The following is a 17,002-nucleotide window of genomic DNA, read 5'->3' as shown; positions in this document are numbered from 1 at the left end:
GATGGTGGTCTGTGATACCTATTGAATTTTATAGGGTGCATATGGATGTGGTAGGACCATTTCCTATTGATATAACACAAGTATATATGTGCATTTGTGGATGCATTTACTCGTTACACTCATACTTATGCAATGTTGGATAAATCAGCAAATTCATTAACCCGGGTGCTGTGCTTTTTCATTACTAGGTTTGGTTGCTCGAAAATTTTGATAAGTTATATGATCTCTAGTTTATAAATATGGTGATGTAACCCCATATAGGCCTTCAGCTAATGGCTTAGTGGAATCGCATAATAGGGAAGTGGTGTGAATTTTACGTTACTTAGTGGCTAATGACCCCCTTCATTAGCACGTCATGCTTCCTACGGCTGAGCTAGCTTTGAAAATTGCATACAATGCCTCGCTCAGGGACTTGCCTTTCTTTTCAGTGTATGGACAGGATCTTGTGTTACCATATACGGGCCTGATTATTTTGCAACATTTGCCAACTTATTCAATTGAGCTATACCGTGTCTATTTACTAAATCCTTTAAGGAGTGGAATGAACACCAGTGAAAGGTTCTTGAAAAGAACTAATGATAAACACAGCTCAAAGTATGATGGGCGGTTCAAAAGCGCACCGGTAAAAGTATTTGTGGGCGATCATGTGTATTTCAAATGATTACAACCTAGGAAACACAAACTAGAGCCAGCGTATTTGGGTCCGTACATAGTATAGATGGTTAAATCTAACACAGTAGTCATAAAAAGCATTATTAATGGCGCAGTGTCTGTACATCATCAGGCATTTATATATATGGTGCCGGAAGAGGTGGTTTTCAAAAGGTCAATCAGAGTGTACCTCCTTATCCTTGCATACTCGATATTCCTCGAGTAGATGAGTAGAATATTTTTTCTTTGCTGGTGTTGTTGTTTGAACCGACCTCATTTCTTCTTTTGACATGTTCTAAATAAACTTGATGATAACGATGTGTTCTTATGTTGGTGTTTAATGTATAAGTAAAGTGTTGTGATAATTTTGCTGAGTGTAGCATTACTTATGACATACTGCTGAGTGAACCTAAAGTCAAACAGAGAGAGGTTAAATAGGTCAGGTGTGATCCGCCAGGGGGATGCTGTATTATTCATGTATTTATATGGTTCCTGGTTGATGGGGCCAGGGTGGTTCCCGAAGGGTAAGTGGCTACGGGATTGAAGCTCAGCCTTGAAGAAAGGCATTGTTAGAGAATGTGTAGATGTGGATACCTTATACTTGGAGTTATAAGAAAAAGGGGGGAAGCTGAATAATTTTCTCGGGAAAATGGCTAGTGGCCACCGATCGATAGTTACAAGTGATATTGTAGAAGTGATTTTAAAATTAGCGGAACGGTGGTGGTGAGATGTGTTGTGAAATTGTGCCGTACACCTGGGCAAGTAAAATCGAGGGATGAAAGAATATCTATTCCTCCCCCTATCCTGCCCAAAAGGCCAGTATTGCCCGCAACCAGAGGGAGATTATTGATGAGGCTGTGTAATACCGATGTTGGTATGATTTATTTTTCATTTTGGGTATTCTGAATTATAGTTGCAGAGGTCATAAGAAGAAATGAGTGAAATGATTTTATATTATATTGTGCACATTTTTACATGCAATAATTAATTTTTTTATTTTTTTTTGTAGAAGATGTCTGTTACTTTTTTGGCGATTTCTATGCATATATTTTATGTTGCATTTCTGTCATGTACATGCCATGCCTTATTCTGGGTCGGAGTGTCATCCATATATCATAGGCTAGGGAGGGCGAGTGCGCACCCCCTCCCGGAGTGAGGAGGTGGGGGGTTGGGGGGGGGGTGGAGTAAGGTCCAAATCCTTGTAAGAAAAATATATAGAGGTATGTTTTTTATACAGTGAGATTAATGACCTTTGTAAGAGTACTATGACTGTCATAAATTGTAGAGTGCGATTACTGAACTCTGTTATAGGTGACATGTGCCAAGTCTCATGAGGTGATGTGTTGAAAGCCTATTGGTGGCAGTATATTTCCATCACAGTGGTGAAATCCACAAAATCTAACAAGTCGGCATATTGACTGAGCAACATTCCATTTACTTACTGAGGGTTAAGCAGTACCTCTCAAGCGATCATAAGAGCAAGTGGGTACTCGTCTGAGAGTATTGGTCTGTGTAAAGTGTATTCACAAACATTTTTGTAACAAAGTGAAAAAACCCATGTTCCGATGTCTCATTATCCGTTGACATGGGACATATATATATATATATATATATATATATATATATATATATATATATATATATATATATATATATATATATATATATATATATATATATATATATATATATATACATAAAAAGTAGATGGTTTACACTTCACACGCAACTATTGAATGAGGATGAAAATAAGTGTAATTTCAAAGTATTCATGAACTAACAAAAATGATGAATTGTGTGTTTATGAGATTCTATCTAACAAACAAAATGTATATCACTTTTATTATAACACATTATAAGCCTAAACAACGGGGACTAATTTAAATATATACTTTGAAAATTTTCTCAAAATGTTTTCGATAACTTGAGTGTACAGAAAAGGTCTTCATCAGCGTAAGATAATATTGCAGTGCCAGTAATGTGAGAACTTGCACCAATTTTAGCAAAATAATGTTGAGGGGAAATGACTATGAAGACTATATATATCATAAAGCAAAGGTTCGTGGAATAAATATATATACTGTATATATATAAATATATATATATATATGTATATATATATATATATATATATATATATATATATATATATATATATATATATATATATATATATATATATACTGTATATATATATATATATATATATATATATATATATATATATATATATATATATATACTGTATATATATATATATATATATATATATATATATATATATATATATATATATATATATATATATATATATATATATATATATATACATATAGTATATATACTGTATATATATATATATATACATATATATATATATATATATATATATATATATATATATATATACATATATATATATATATATATATATATATATATATATATATATATATATATATATATATATATATATATATATATATAGGCTTTGCTTCTACCAGTTTTCATGTTCATACCTGCTATAAGCATGTCCTGGCTGTCACTTTTGTTCTTAAGTGAAGATTTTTAGATAAAAAATATACTGTATGTATATATATATATATATATATATATATATATATATTTTTATATATATATATATATATATATATATATATATATATATTTTTATATATATATATATATATATATATATATATATATATATATATATATATATATATATATATATATATTTATATATATATATATATATATATATATATATATATATATATATATATATATATATATATATATATGTATGTATTTTATATATATATATTTATGTATACATATATATATATATATATATATATATATATATATATATATATATATAAATATATATATATATATATATATATATATATATATATATATATATAATTATATATATGCATATATATATATATATATATATATATATATATAAATATATATATATATAAATATATGCATATATATATATATATATATATATATATATATATATATATATATATATATATATATATATATATATATATATATATATAGGCTTTGCTTCTACCAGTTTTCATGTTCATACCTACTATAAGCATGTCCTGGATGTCACTTTTGTTCTTAAGTGAAGATTTTTAGCTAAAAAATCATTGATGTCCCATCAATGATTTTTTAGCTGAAAATCCTACTAGAGTTTTCTAATGATTTTCACAGCAGGGTTTCATGGGTGTTATGTGAAACACATTCATACCAATTTTTGTACTGATACATGCCATAGAAAAGTCACAGTAGCTATTTTTCGATATCCGTGGGAGGCTCATTGTCGACAGCGCCATAAATTACTCGTAGAATACTTCACATATCTAAAAGAATACCAATTTTCTTGTTGATATTGGCCATAAAAAAAGTCCCAGGAAACATTTATTTTGTTATGGATTAAATGGTTATTTTTGGCGGTAGAGTAAATTTTTCCTGCTTAAACCCTAAATGAAATTTACACAATTGTAACCGATACACTTAGGTCTTTCGGATCACATGAAGTAACCAAACAGTTGTGCCAAAATAAATACACTTCACTTTTAACCTAAATCTCATGAATCAAGTTACAAAACTTCATATTAAACCATTACTCACATTAACACAATACACTTGAAATGTCATTCGAAGTTTCATTAAGGTTTGAACATACTATACATAATACCAGTTGGATAGAAATCATTAATCAGTTTGAGAGGGCACACATACAAAACACTTGAGAGGAGAGGGCGGATGAACTTTGGCTTTTTCAAAGGGACAGTAGCAGGACTATACTTCAATGGTTTCTCCGTTACAATGGGACAAAGAACAAAGGGCACTCCACCAACCTCTATAACCAGCAGGACCTCTACTTCTTCGATAGCTAATGAATCCTTTACAGCAAAATCAAAATGACCTGTCCCCAACTCGCTGACAGTTTCAAACGGCAAATAGGGGTAACCTCCTTACCTCCTATTCCCTTCAAAATTACCTAGTGTCCTGTGAGACACTGTTCTACCAACGGGTGTACACCTTGTGTCACTACACTATGGTTACAACTTGTGCCGCGCAATATTTTGACCGGGATCTGCTCACTCCCATCTATTGGGGCTAACATATCTTCAGAAATGTACGGCTTAAAGGCATCCACGCTGTTTGGAGTTGTTCTGTTCATCGTGTAAATGTTAGCTGGCTTATTTTCCTGGTTTCTTCCCTGATGTTTTCTTCTTCTTCGCATTCTGTGAAGTTGAATTATCCTCAGTCACTTGAACGACTGCTTTCAGTTGGTTTGATCAACATTCCTCTCTTTCCAGACTTATAACAGTCTATATTAACTTTCTGCGCATCTTTCACGATACCTGAAGGAGGACAATTCGACGAATGATGCTGTGGTACTATTGCATTCTGCTTTGGAACAGTATCAGTGCTACTTCTGCTGTAACTAGTGAACTTGTTCACAGTTATTACTGAACTGCTTTCCATTGTTCGGCGAATATTTGACACTTGGTCGGAAGGACAGTTGAAAATTCATATCCGAGAAGGGTTTCGACTGATAACTTTATAATCTTCACTCAGCGAAGAGACTTTATCAAGTTTCTTCAACCCTCTCTCTCTCTCTCTCTCTCTCTCTCTCTCTCTCTCTCTCTCTCTCTCTCTCTCTCTCTCTCTCTCTCTCTCTCTCCTCTCTCTCTCTCTCTCTCTCTCTCAAGTACATTCCAATATGTTCAAGTATTCCTCTAGATATTGTTCAAGTACTATCAATTCTTCTTAATTAGCAATCCCTCTCACTTTAGATGCCTCTATCTATCTCTTAAAACATCCTCGTACCTTAAGAGCGTAATCTAGGAAAGTCATTTTCTCGTACTTCTGCAAACTTCAGAATCTTTCATTATAATTTAATATTGAGGGGTCATCTGGTACACTTGTAGCATGCTCCTTTTTACTTCTCGATACTCCTTCCTCTGGTCCTGACACAACGCAATGATGACACTCTGCAATAACACAGGCCATTTATCTTCTCGCCATTCCATCATCGACCTGACCATTTCAAAATGATCGAAGAATTCGTCGGGAGCTTCTTCTGTGAATTTTGGAATTAACCTCTGTGCATTCGTCACACTAAACACGAGATCATTTCTGTCTGCGCTGCCGATCTTGCACAAACATTCAACAACTCCTACTCCCTTGGATGTCGTGCAATCTCTCTTGCCTCTTCCTTCTCCTTTTCTTCTCATTCTCTCTCTCTTCTCTCTCTATCTTATTACATTTTTAGGGGAGCCAGGAACTGAAGACAAACACGAAACTTAGAGGACAGGAAATCAATTACTTTATTAGCCGCTAGGTGGCATACACAAAGTCATCAGTTAAGGTTTCACACATGTATTCTGCAAGGCATCATACAACATCCCCCTTTCTTGGAAAGGAACAAAAGTATTAAAACTTGGTCAATACCATAAAATGCAAAATCTCTGGGAGAGAATCATGTAAAGGACATAATAACCAAATGCAAAATTCTCTGGGGAATTATGTGGATAATACAAATTAACGGAATGTGGTTTACAGGGTTTCAGTTCAAAATATTATCAGTAAGTATTTGTATACCTTAGTTAATACTTTCTAGATTCATTTGACAGAGGAAAATGATCATGATTTATGGGTAAGACATATTAAGGTCAAAAGTTCAATCAGTACACAATTCTTATATAGTTAAAAAAAAACATAGTATTTACTGGCTTGATGGGGTAGACTGCCCATGCCAGCTGACTGGCTATCAATGATGGTTTATTCTGCCATCAGTATAAATAGCTCAGTGAATACACATTTATATTTGTGTGATAAGTCGTTGGGTAGGTTTCGTCAGTCTGTTAGAGTGGCGGGTTGGTTGTTGATTGGTTGCTGAGGTTCGGCCTCGAGTTCAAGCTGGCGAAACCTTAGACGGTGTGGCGACATTTCCAGCGGGGATGGTCTGAGCTGCTGTTGTCTCGGGAAGAGTTTGCGGTTCCGTTGGCTATGCGTCATCCTCAGTGGTGTTTCCGAGCCAAGCAGGGCTACTCGGGGAGTCTGAGAATGCGGACGCAAGAGCACACGATTTCGACGTAGAGCTCGGCCGGTGTTGTCGCAAGTGATGGTGTAAGATCTTGGCTCTGGGTCATATCCAATGACGGTACCGGGAGACCACGTTTTGCGAGCGGAGCCCTGGTAGAAGATATATTGGTTCGGTAGGAGTTCAGGCAAATCCTTGCTGTGTTCATTGTATCGTTCTTGGCTCGCTTCCTGCCTACTTGCTTGATATTCGTCAAACTTGTTATCGCTAGGTGTGCGGTTGCATGTGGGCAGGGTTGTTTGTAGCTTCCGTCAGAAGAGAATTTCCGCGGGTGATGGGAGCTGAGGACCGAGGAGTGTCATACGGTAGGCTAACATTGACCTATCTGTGTCCTCTGCAGATTTACGGATAAGTGCCTTCACGTTACGGATGGCACGCTCGATAAATCCATGGGATTTCGGATGTAAGGGGGAGCTGCTTGTATGCGCAACGTTGTACAATTTGAGCAAATCTTGGAAGGGTTGTCTGATAAACTGCGGGCCATTATCGGTGATGATCGTACTGGGTATACCGAATAACGAGAATGTGCTGCTAGTCAGCTGAGTGACTGTTCTGCTTGTTGATTCAACACTTAGTTGGTGAATGACGGGAAACTTGGAGTAGTAGTCGGCGATAATCACATAGTTCCGGTCATTTACGGTAAACAAGTCCATGCCGAGGGTGTGCCACGGTTGGTTCGGGAGGTTTGGAGTGATGGCTTCCATGGGCTCCTTGGGTTGTGAGGCTTGGAATGTCTGGCATTGTTGGCACTGATTGACGAGTTGTTCGATATCGCGGTTAATACCTGACCAGAATAAACACATCCGCGCACGGGCCTGACATTGCGTGATGCCTTGGTAACCTTCATGAATAGTTTCGAGGTACTGTGTACGCAGACTTTCCAGGACCATGAGCTGTTCACCCTTGTTCGTAAGACCGTTTTCGATACTGAGTTCGTCGCGATATGGCCAATATTTATGGATCTTGGCAGGCAAGTCTCTCTGCTTCTCGGGAAATTCGCTGATGATATACTTCTGCAGTAGTACGAGTTCGTCGTCACTAGCTGTTGCGCCTCTGAGTTCCGCTAGCTTGTTGTTGCTGAACTGTACATAGCACACTTTGATATTCAAGTCTATCGGCTTGTCGGCGCAGTGTTTTGGGAGTCGCGATAAGCTGTCGGGCAAAGTCATCTCCCTCCCAGGTTTGTACTTTATATCGTAATCGTAGCGCTGAAGATGCAGGAACATCCGTTGTAGCCGTGCTGGGGCGGCAGTTAAGTTCTTCTTACTGATCATTTCGAGTGGTTTGTGATCAGACTCGATGACAAATGGTTTGCTGTAAATGTATGTATGGAAACGTTCGGCACCGAAGACGCATGCCAATAGTTCACGTTCAATGTTGGCGTAGCGCATTTCGGTGTCTGTAAGACTTTTCGATGCAAAAGCGATAGGTCGGCCATCTTGAAGTAGTGCTGCACCAAGGGCTTCTTGACTCGCGTCTACTTGGATTACGGACGGCTTTGACGGGTCAAAGTAAGTGAGAGATCCTGCTCGGCCGATAAGCTGTTTTATGGACATGAAGGATTCGTCGTGTTCAGGATGCCACTGGAAATCAATGTTCTTTCTTCTCGTCTTGGTTTCATTCCCCTCACATGTATTGCAATTTCTATGGCTTCTTCCCTCTTTCTTCTCATTCTCTCTCGCTTTTTTCCTGTTTTCTCCCTCTTTCTTCTTATTCTGCCTCTCTTTCTTCTCGTCTTCTCTCTTTTTTCTAGTTCTGCCATCATCTTCAACTTAATCAAATTCTCTTCCACTGCAATTCGTTGAATCTCAGCCTATACATTCCTTTCTGCCTTCATGCCCTCAGTTTGTGGGTCAACTGAATCTTGCACCTCTACAAATTCTGCTTCATCTTCCTCCAACAGTTCACAAGCTGCTACAATTTCTTCTTCCGACATTTTTTCCGAGTTTATAAACGCTTCTAAGGCTAGAAACTTGATTTGGGCTTTATTCATTCCACTCGTCGTATGGCCACCTCATATCATTAAAATAGAGAGCCTCTGAGCTTTAGTTACATTAGCTTTTGACAATTCCTGAACAATTGGGTTTTTCAAAATCTCTTGGATATTTTGCTTCACCATTTTGTACTTTAGAAAGCCTATACCTCTCCAAAAAACATATGCTAACAATACACAGAATCCTATCGACGCTAAACTGTTCTAACCTTCAATCAAAACATGGCCCTGTTATCACTAATATTTAAAACAAACACGGTCGATCCCAAGTTTCTGGGCACCAAAAGTATACATTACGGCTGGCAAATTACATAAACTTCCAACTTTCAAACTCACCTGAGAATATTATGCAACTCCCAGAGAGCAATATATAAAAACACTGAATATCCAAAGGTTTCTTACGTACACTGAAAACAAAACTGGGTGATGCATTTGCTTGAACTATTCAAAAACAGCCTCTTACTTTGATTCTTAGTCAGGGATTACGAGCAAGCACTGTTAAGAAATATGGGTGATCGAAATAATACACACTTTACTTAAATAAACATATTCTATAAAAAGTTACAACATTAATGCAAAAAGAATTAGCATCAAAATCAAATTACTCGAAATATTTAATCTGAACAAACCTTAGACTATGATAAAAGAAAGATTTTTTGAAAAAAATTATGTAATCAGTTGCTTCACTGAATTTTTTTTTTTTTAATAAAAACATTTAATTTTGATAATGAAAAAAGTTAACACTTTAATACTTTAGTGATTAAACCCTAAATGAAATTTACATAATTGTAACTGATATACTTACATCTTTCGGATCACTCGAGGTAACCAAACTGTTAAGCCAAAATAAATACACTTCATTTTTTAACCTAAATCTCTCAGGGCCACTCACAAAAATTCATATTGAACCAGTACTTCTGTTAACACAATACACTTGAAATATTATTCAAAGTTTCATTAACGTTTGAACACACTATGCACAAGATATGTTGGATAAAAATCGTTAATCACGTTTGAGAGGGCACACACTCGAAGCCCTTGAGAGGAAAGGGTAGACGAACCTTTGGCTCTTTCAAAGAGACAGGCTGGATCTCTTTTGCAGCTTATGCATTCCTAGGGATATATATATATATATATATATATATATATATATATATATATATATATATATATATATATATATATATATATATATATATACATTGACTTAAAACTTCTAGATAATTCTAAATGGATCATTCTTGTGGCGTGGGCGGCAAGGCCTAGCAGCATAAGGTTACCAACAAAGTAAATTGAACAGGGGAACAACCTTGCTTACAAGGCAACCCTTTTTGAGAAGTTTCATGTACATTCTAACCACGTGGAAATATAAACTTGACATAATACCTCGTAAACATGCCGTACGCCCTCGTGTTCATAATTCATATGGGTCATACAACATACCTAATCAAGTTACATAAGTCTTCGTAACAAATTACGTGAAATAAAAAAGTTAATTCTTACAAATAACGTAAATTTACATATGTTGGTGTGGTACTGTTATAAACACACATTATGGTTCCAATCAAATGTCTCTTCAATGTGCTATGCATTTTTAGACTTGCAGGTTACTTCTTCTGAATAAGTCTAAGTAAGTTAACTTATAAAACAGTTTATTAGCAGCTCCATCACAGAAGTATAGATGGTTTGGTCGGATGACCATTCCATATGAGATGTTGACAAGAACTAACAAGAATATAATGTCTGATGATAACGTATACTTAGTTATCTCAGCATTTATGTAAATATGTAAACACTACATTAATACAGGAAGCTATCTAGATCCAGTGAGACACAACTCTTTCTCACGGTTGTATTATGTTTACTCTTAATGAAAAATTTTACATTGCAAAGGTTTGGCTTTTGTATCCTGTTTATGACTGACTTGACGTTTCTCACACTCCTCATATCTTCTCCATTGACCCCTTGGGTCATGGATTTAATCATGTAATTTATAAACATTAAATTAGCTCGGACAGCTACCTTCAATTAAAAATATGTTTACTAGGAGTGTGACTGGATATATATATATATATATATATATATATATATATATATATATATATATATATATATATATATATATATATATATATATATCAACTTTAGCCATAAACATGTGATTAAGGATGAATGTTCAAATACATACATTTAAAAAAAAATACTCACCTAACAGACATTGTCAAAAACAAAACAAAAATGCATGGAAAATACAGATTATTATATGGTACATTGCTAGCAAATGATTATATGGTACCCCCAAAATAATACTGATGTACATATGATTCAGTAACTTGTTAAAGAATAGTTGTCACCTTTGTCAAAAATACAGATTATTATAATACGGTAACTAATAAGAATATTTGTTAGCTTGGTAAAGATATAATTTCAGTGCACAAACAAAAATTCCTGGTACGTACACACACCACGGTTTCGTACATTTATATATAGTGCTTATATATTTTATTAGATGCCCATAGATTCTTTATTTTAACATTTAGTGCTTATATATTGTATTAGGTGCCCAAAAAATGATTTTTTTTTATTTAAATGTTTTCAAAATGCAAATGTCTTAGAGTCTCTTCAACTACATATTACTAGCGTACTGACCGCTTTTCGTGTACAACACTATTCCAAACAATTTTACTCCTGCGAGCGAATGATAGGGCCAATTTCAAACGGCTCTAAATTGAAACAAAGAAGGAGTTTTGTCTGGACATGGCAAAACATCCTGTTTGACATCTATCTGTCTATGCCTTAACCTACGCCAAACAAAGATGTTAACGGCGATAAATATCACCACTGTAATGCTGATTGCTGCTAGTAACACGTAGAAACGAAGATCTGCATAAGTCAGTGACAGGTGGTCCATCTCGGTTAATTTCATCAACCGCTTAGCCACTCATGCGTTGTATGGGAGAGGTAAATATGGGATTGTAGTGGACCACGTGAAATTCGCGAAGTAGGCCCGTTCTTTAATGATAGTGTTAATTCCTCGGACCGTGTAATTCGTGGACGTACCGATGCAACCATCTGCTGCAACGAAGATTTGGGAATAGGACGTGGATCCGTCCGGGCATGATACATTGAAGCCAGCCTTGTCGTATCGTATCCACGAGCCGTTGTTCAGTCTGCAATTGAACTTATTATCGTCAAAGGGATAAAGTTTTTTCAGACAATTTTCATGTGTATGGGAGAGAGCACCGTTTAGCACTATACCTAACTCGCATGAATCCATTGATTTTTTATGGAATTCAAAGGACTCAGCTGTACATATTTTTTTATTCATTGCGTCTGAACAGTGAGTTAATTTATTTAAGTCTTTAATGACCGTATATGTTTCCTTATCAGGGGAAATCAGTACGTGTCCTGTCAAACTGGATATTACTGGGCTTGAGTTATTTGTCATGAAAGTCGGAAATGGTGATATCCTGTATGATTGTCAGGCATCGGAAGAATCAAAGGGAATTGTAATCATGACCCTGTAATTTTCAACGCTTACTGTAATTAGGCTGTAATAAAATTCTAATTTATGTGCGTCTTACAAAGGAATATAACCTATTTTCTCCCGTCCTTCCTCCAGAATTAACGTTAAGTCTTTTATTGGTAAAAGATGTGGTGATAAAACACCTCTAGTTGCTAACGTAATAGCTTCCACATAGTCTTTTGATTTCTCAATGAAATGTGCAATTTCATTATGAATATGATCTATTTTTGAATTATAATACGTTAACGTTGCCAACAAGTCTTGTACTTCCATAATCTGACTGATATTACTAGAATGTTCGTTCACCAAACTCATAATTTGATTGATTGAAGTTAACTGATTCCTTAGTTCTGATAAAACTAGTTTGTTTTCATGTGTTAAAAACTAAATTTTCTTCTTTTGATTACTAATTTTAAGACGATTTGAAATCCCTAAGCCTAAACTTGCAACAGATCCAAAGATGTTTAATGCAGCAAAAATAAACGGGTTACGTTTATCAAGGTTAGTGTGTCTTACTGTCCACATCAAAAGGTCACGAGCCAAAGATTCTGCCTCGTAAGTCTTATTTTGCAAGTCGTGGGATAGCATCTCTGCCACTTTTAGTGTCGGTACAAGCGAACTCTCTCTATTAAAAGGAAAGTGTCTTTTATACATTTCATTTAATGAAGCAGCAAACTTGAAATGTCGCTCTTTAAGCTAGTGACGTCATTCTCTGGGAGAAAAATTGGTTGCATGCGTACTTCTATAACTAAATTACTTGCAGTAACAAATACGTCTTCTGTTCTCTCTACTATAGTGCCATATTTAAAATCTATACTTTTAGTTTTAGAGCTCTTCCCACACGAGAAAAATGTCTGAGCGAACAATATCACTCCTAACAATAAAAACTTCATCTTGGAAACCTGTAATGAGAAAAATATATGTAATTACTCCTGTATTAAGAAGAAAAAAATGTTAACATATAAGTTTCATAGATAAAAATAAAAAAAATAAAATTCCCTTACTTTCTTCTTACTTATTTTAATTTCTTATGTGAGCCAATGGTACAATTCTTTCATCAGTGGGTTGGAATACGTTTTGAACTCTAAATCTACTGGCCGTTAATGTTTCCAAAATGTTTAATGGGCCTTCAAACTTAGGTGTTAGTTTATAATTGAGTCCTTTTACGTACATTTACCTGTATGTATACATTATCACCCACGGTATATGTTTTACTTGGCTTCGCTATTTCATCATGATTCCTTTTCATTATGATTTGTGATTCTTCTAAATTCTTTCGAAGGATATCAAAACGACTTTTGCTTGCATTTATACATTCTTTTAAAGGATTTGATAAATTAGTTGTAGGCGTTAATACATGGAAAGGCATTCTAACTGGGGTACCATACAATGCCTCGTGCGGCGACATTTTAATTGATATATGATATGAGTGATTCAGAGTACTTAGTACCGTAGGTATTGCAATATCCCAGTTGGGGTCTGATCCCCCTAGTGTTAATCTTATTATGTTTAAAACCTTCCTATTCGCTCTTTCCACTAGCCCATTCGACTCTGGGTGATAGATCATGGTATTGATTTTCTTTATGTTAAGGAATTCACACAATGAGGTAAGGAAGTGATTATTAAATTCTCCACCTGAGTCTGAGATTATCATATGTGGAATTCCATGTTTACAAATGTAACACTCGTAAAACTTCCTAGCGCATTCAATCTCAGTTTTAGTTTTAAGCGCTATCAGTTCTGTATATCGAGTCAAAGCATCTACAATTACTAAGAGGTGCTTATTTCTTCTGTCTGACTCGTAAAATCCTGTTAATTAATCTAAATGTATCCTTTCAAAGGGTTGATTGGGCACGGGATAAGCCCCTAGGCTGACAGGTGTTTTCGTGGGTAGTAGGACATGATGCCGAATGCACTTATGCCGAAAGACAACAGGCCGAAGCCAAGAAGCCGAACGGACAAGAAGCCGAACAGTCATGAAGCCGAACGGACAAGAAGCCGAACAGTCATGAAGCCGAATGGACAAGAAGCCGAACAGACATAAAGCCGAACGGACAGGATGAAGAATAGATAATTTAGTTTCACAACACATTCAGTTTTATGAGGTATAAATAATAACTCGGAAGCATTTTATGCAACTTTTTTATTGGAACAATGTCATTCAAATGTAGAATTATTTAAATAATGAAGAAAAACTAGCTTTTATTTAACTAAAAGTTTAAATGTTTCTTAATCACAAAATAAAAATGGAGAAAAAATAACTAAAATTTACCAATAAATTTAAATGAAGAAAAAAAAAACTTTTATTTAACTAAAAATTGTATGCTAAGGCACGTAAGAAACCAAGACCGTCTTCTTTGTTATACAATTTAAAAATAGACTTGATTCTTTTGTTGATGGTGTCAAATTTTTTGGTTGTCCGCGAAATATAGATTCCCATAGATGCTTGTTCAATTAGAACTTCATTTGTAGCTTGTTCTTTCCTTATAGTTCTAAGAATCTTGGGTATCGTGGGATGCACTAGATTAAGTCTTTTTTTGAAAGCCGCATGCCAACCTTCAAGAGAAATGTTAGTTCTGGGTAAATTATCCATAACTTGAGAGTGCACAGACCATAATTCTACATCGAAAATAGCCTTCCTTCTCCTTCCTCGTTGAACTACTCCTAACCATGTTCTCTCAAAATAAACTAGAAAGTTGCTTATCATTTCTTCGATTGCGGGATCTAATTGATCAATGAATTTGTCAAATAATTCTTGAATATCTGCTGATGGAGCAAAAGCAAGAGCCTGCAATTGTTTAATTAGGTGTGCATTATCAGGTTCAGCATACCAGTTTTGCAGTCCAGAGGCTTGAATGTTGCGCCAAATGCATTGACCAAAATGAAAAAAGCAACCTTTAAATTGATGTGTTTGGAAAATTTGTCTTAATACTGTTAATTACTGCTTTTTCGAAATCTACTGCTATAGAAGTAGGATCATTTACTCCGCTGTTTTTTAGAAAATTAAAAATTTCATCGTAGGTATGTTTGTGCTTATTACTTGTTATACAATAAACTAAAGGTAATGTCTTGTTTTCCGAAAAAAGTGCATGAATGGTATATAATTGTTTCCCTAATGGGGCAGAGTCGAATGTTCCATCTCCGAACCACGTTTGCTTTTTTGATAAAAGGTCCAAATTTGTTTGGGTAGAATAGATAACAACGGCATCACTTTCATGCATCAAAAAGTTTTTTCCTCTCGTTGTTACGTCTAAATCTTCCTCTACTTGTATTTTTCCTGTTCTTCGTATGGTTCTTTGAAGTGTTTGTGGCTTGGGTAGGGCTCCAGCAACACTAAGTGGCAATTCTTCCGTTACATTCCTAATTATGCTGCTCGTAACTTCACCCGAATGCTCAGCTGTACTCTTCATTCTATCGCATATTTTAAGAACAGAATTCCTAGCCCCATCAGGAGGATGAGAATGATCACACACAGAACTTTGTATTTCATCATCAATAGTTTTGAGTCTAGCACTACACTCTTTGCGTTTTTCACACTGCCAATATGTTGTGCCATTAGCTGTTTTATCCATAATTTAAGGATAACCGCTTAAAAGAAGTTTTCTTCCTCCTCGTCCTGTTTTAACGAACTCCATGATCAATCTAAAGGGATAGAAAATATTGAAAACAAGAAACTGAAGGGATAGAACATTTTCGAAAACAAAAATAGAAAAAGAAATTTTCCTTTGTTGACATCTGGTAATTGTTTTCCTTTTTGAGGCTCATGGTTGTTTGCTAATTTATGATAGCTGGCTATTTCATGACAAACCAAGAATTTTTTCAATATTATTCATTCTGTCCGTTCGGCTTTATGTCTGTTCAGCTTCTTGTCCATTCGGCTTCATGACTGTTCAGCTTCTTGTCCGTTCGTCTTCACGACTGTTCGGCTTCTTGTCCATTCGGCTTCATGACTGTTCGGCTTCCTGTCCGTTCAGCTTCTTGGCTTCGGCCCCTTGTCTTTCGGCATCATGTCGGCACATGGTTTTCGTGTGCCCTTTGTTTTCCTGACCAGTGCAACAATAACTATGTGTTTTTTTATATCTCTAAGCATCGTATGCCAATAAAACAATGATTTGGCTTTCTGTGACATTATGGAGAACCCCGGGTGTCCATGCAATGGATTTGCATGCAACCAATTTAGGACAGTGGATATAAGTGAGATTGGTACCACTACCTAGTCGTTAGTTACATGTGGTGTATTGCGGGTTTTCTTTGTCACGGATCTACACAGAATATTGTCTTTGATTATATAATTCTGCTGCGTATACTTTACATATTCCTTTTCCTTACGATTTCCTTCCAAAGCATTTATAATTTTTTCTAATTTCTGATCTTTTCTTTGCTCAGTCTGTAATAATTCAGCGCTCCAGCCCAGATCTTCCTGTTCAGATACAGTTTTAACAATAGGCACGGATGTTGATATATCTATTAATTCAGCTAATGGCTCCGTACAAGATGACACGGGGTTGCGTGATAATGCATCAGCAATGATATTTGCTTTCCCTGGTAAATATGCAATTCTTGCACCAAATTCTTGGATGATCAAATGCCACCGAGTTCGTTTGGGGCTGTGACTAAAGCCTTTAAAGAAGTCGGTTAGGGGTTTATGATCAGTAAGAACCTTGATGGGATAACGGTATATTATGAA

This window comes from Palaemon carinicauda, chromosome 30 (assembly GCF_036898095.1).
Source record: "Palaemon carinicauda isolate YSFRI2023 chromosome 30, ASM3689809v2, whole genome shotgun sequence".
Classification (NCBI taxonomy): Eukaryota; Metazoa; Arthropoda; class Malacostraca; order Decapoda; family Palaemonidae; genus Palaemon; species Palaemon carinicauda.
The sequence above is the reverse complement of the archived record's forward strand: the minus strand, read 5'-3'. Positions refer to the sequence as shown.